Source organism: Merops nubicus, unplaced genomic scaffold (genome assembly GCF_000691845.1).
Source record: "Merops nubicus isolate BGI_N331 unplaced genomic scaffold, ASM69184v1 scaffold3768, whole genome shotgun sequence".
Taxonomy (NCBI): Eukaryota; Metazoa; Chordata; class Aves; order Coraciiformes; family Meropidae; genus Merops; species Merops nubicus.
This window is the reverse complement of record NW_008626216.1, coordinates 8,470-12,660: the sequence shown is the minus strand read 5'-3', so window position 1 is coordinate 12,660 and position 4,191 is coordinate 8,470.

Below are 4,191 nucleotides of genomic sequence, written 5' to 3'. Positions count from 1 at the left end.
TCAGCAGGAGATTATCTGTGTAATGGCAGGAAGAATTATTTGCATGTGAAGGGCTATTAAACTTTCCCAAAGCTGGATGCTTCCAACACCCTTCACTTCCGTTATCCAGATTCTCTACATAGTTCATAGATTCACAGAATGGTTTGGGTTGGGAAAGACCCCTAAAGGTCATCCAGTCCAACATCTGCATCTATCACCAGGGACATCCCCAGCTAGAGCAGGGTGCTCAGAGCTCCATCCAACCTCCCCTGGGATGGTTCCAGGCATGGGGCAGCGACCACCTCTCTGGGCAGCCTGGGCCAGGGGCTCAGCACCCTCAGGGTCAAACATTTCTCCCTTCTCTCTAGCCTAAATCTCCCTCTTTTAGATTAAAACCATCCCCCCTTGTCCTGTCACAACAGCCCCTGCTCAAAAGATTCTCATACCCACACATGAAGCTGAAGGAGCTTCCTCATCAGCATTGGAGCTGCTCCAGTATTTGAGTGCAGAATCACACACTGTACTAACACACTTTATTTTTGACATAGCCACAAGTTTCAGCTGCTTCTTAGCAGATGACCTCATGGAGCTAAACATATATAGAGGCATTTAAAAAAATTCTGGATCCAACTTGCCTGTGTGTCTTTTCTTCTTTTCAAAACACAATTTATGATACCACCCAGATGATTATTTTCCCTCAGAATAAGGTGATTTTGTGAAAGACAGAATCTAATATCCACCCAACCTCTGTGCTGTAGTTAATAAATTTAATGTAAGTAAGAAACTTGAAGGTGCCAAAAAGGTATTTTTACTTTAATAAAACACAGAGGCTGCCAAAAGGGCAGCGAGCAAGTTCTTATGTCCAATCTGTCCTGTGCATTCTGGGGTCTAAAACATCATTTGGACAATCTCTTAATTTACACACCTTACCTGTAAATCACATCATGTAGATGAATTTTATCATTTCACATTGAAATATTGATCTGGTGTTAAAAATATTTAGTTGCCAAACAAACCAGTAGAATTCTATCAGGACTGTGGCTGATGCAATTCATGTTTTGATCTTTCTACAAGAATGATCTGTAGATTCAATCTTTTGGTTCAAGGGAGACACAAAGCTACACAATTTACTTTTTTTTTGATAACAGAAGCCAAAAATGGCTGAGTCCCAAACTAAACAGGGAAAAATTTGGGAAGTTTGTCTCTTCCCCAAGATTTCAACACATTCAGAGGGATTTAACCTAGATAATGCCCACTAAATGGACTGCACTTGGTGTCCTTTGCCCTCATACTTGAAACACATTGTTGTTCAAATCCCAGTGATTTCCATTAAACAGAAGCCAAAAATGGCTGAGTCCCAAACTAAACAGGGAAAAATTTGGGAAGTTTGTCTCTTCCCCAAGATTTCAACACATTCAGAGGGATTTAACCTAGATAATGCCCACTAAATGGACTGCACTTGGTGTCCTTTGCCCTCCTACTTGAAACACGTTGTTCAAATCCCAGTGAATTCCATTAATAAAGAGCATAAAAGTAAAAACAAACCCTTGATCCCTTGCTGAAGTCAGTGGAATATGGGCACTGAGTGCTTAAAATGAGTTTTCTTTTAATAAACTCACTAGACTGCTGGCTTCCAACTTAAAACCTACTGATATCAGTAAATTTCTCCTTAACCATGATGTGCCATCGTTTGGTACAGCTCTGAGAAACACCAACTGCTGCCAGGGCAGACAAGTGGAACCCTGTAAATTCTAAGATGATTGACTTCTTTGTGCCTGTTTGCCAAAAAGGTGCCAGCCATTATCTGATTATACCTCTTCCCATGGCATCCAGGCATCTAGTGGGTTGCCCACCTCCTGCAGACCACACTCAGCTCAGGCTGGATGGGAAAAACCAGACTGAACCACACAAGGATCTGCTCCCCATGGGCAAAGACCTCTGTCTCTTGCAAAGTTCACACTCACTTTCAGATGACACCAGAGGATGAACAATTAAACATAGTTAAAGGCCAAATAGAGCTGGAATCGTAGAGGAATGAAGCTCCAAAGGCAGGACAAACACATCTGAAGCTTGAGCAGGTTATCTTGAACTATGGCCCAGGCTGCCCAGAGAGGTGGTCGCTGCCCCATCCCTGGAACCATCCCAGGGGAGGTTGGACACAACTCTGAGCACCCTGCTCTAGTTGGGGATGTCCCTGATGACTTCAAGGATGTTGGACTAGATGACCTTTAAGGATCCTTTCCAGGCCAAACCAGTCTATGGTTTTCCTCATGATTTTAAGTTTTAAGCAGCTAGAGAATTCTACTTTCCTTACAGTCCTTCTGCTAGAGACCAGTCCACAGAATTGATCCATAAGACATTACCCAGCAGGTGGTTCTGGGTTGGATTCACTGAGCACTACATGTGCTGTGACAGAGAAGGAGTCCTGCTGATACAGCTTCCCAGCCTACACCTTGAAATATGGAGGACCCAAACACGCTCCCAGGGACTTCTTGCTTCTCACTAATGAACTTTCACAAAATGACTTTAACCCAATCAATTCAAGTGAATCTCTGGAGGCAACTGGGAAAGGTTTGCACTGTATTGAATCCAGGGAAGATACACAACAGGCAAAGGTTTGGGCAGCTCATTTGTTTCTCGTCTACTAAGGTATGGGTTCAACTTCCCCCACTGTTTGGAACTTCTGAAAACAATGATGAGCCTAATAAGCCTTACAGATAAAATAATCTGGGTGATCCTTGTGGTCCCTTCCAACCCTGAACAGATTCTGATTCTGTTTTAGCAGAGGACTTAGTAGTGTTGGCTTGATGGTTGGACTTATGATCTTAAAGGTCTCTTCCAACCTAAAGGATTCTATGACTCTATAATTCTATTCTTTAGAATACATATCTATCAAACCTCATACAGCAGCAAAAACCTGGGGACAGATTTATGTTTCCAGCTACTGCATGTGGACTTCATTTAAAACTGTATGTTAGAAAAAGAACTGCAGGCATATATTTGTCTTTTCCTTTTTTTTTTTAACTGCTAAATTAGTCAATTAAATAAAACCTATCGCATAAGGAAAATAGAGGTAAATTCTGCAGAGCCATCTTTCTTTTTAATTCCTTCTGGGATACGTGCAGGTAATTCAGGGAGAGCTGAACAGAAAAGATCATTTGAAGGAAGAGGTATTAGAGTGCAAAAGCATAAAAGGAAACAGTTATTTTAAAAGACAGCTGGAGTGTCATTCCCTAAACTCCCCGTGTGCCGCCGCCGCACCACCCGCAGCAGGACCATCATCCACCATGAATTATAAGGAGAAATCCCATTTGTCCTGCAAGGGAAGAACAGAGCAGATAACTTGGAACAGATGATCTGTCAAGATCTTGCCTGACTGGTAAGAAATATACGTTTCATTACAGAGTTTTTTTAAAATGTCTTTCCTGCCGTATCGCTCTCCAGGGAGGCCGCTGCGCAGCAGCCCACACAGTAACTTAGGGGCTATTCCTTCTAATTCAGCCTTAAAAGTTTCTAAAAAACGTGGACTATTAGGAAGAAATATGCCCCCGAAGAGTTTCGTTCCGCCAAACGTCTGGCAAGGGCAATGGAGAACCAAAAATGAGTGTAGGACGTTTCTGAAATCATTTAAAATGAGGATTTCTTTAACTCGAATCACACGAGACCTTGGCTACCCAGCCTCTGCTTGAAAAAAATGAAGCACTTTTCAAGGCAGCTGTTGGAACAGCAGACATTTCAGTGTGCAACGTCAACTGTCAGTTTATAAAATGTTAGAAAATATTTCAATAATCGGGTTAAAACAATTTCTGGAGGAAAAAAACCCCAACCTTAATTATGCAGAACTGCTGGATATGCAACGCGAGAACTGGCCAGTGCTGCAGCAGCAGGATCATTTTAGGATGGATGTGGAGCTTTTGCTTGCTTGAACTCAATGCTGCAGTGGTTTCCATTAAAAATTAAATATTTGCCAAGAGCTAATTCACTGTGACCCTCAGACTAGAAAATAACTACAATATCTCAAAGGAGAGGGGGAGATAATCGTTGTAAATACAGATTTTTACAATGATTCCTTTCTCTCATTTAAATTTCATAAGACCAGAAAATATTGGAGGGGACCTATATAAAAGTGTCATTTGAAGAGGCTGGAATGTAGAGGAGAGGGTGAGATGCTGATGATAAAATGTGCAGCTCTGTTGATTGTCACTTTTGGCA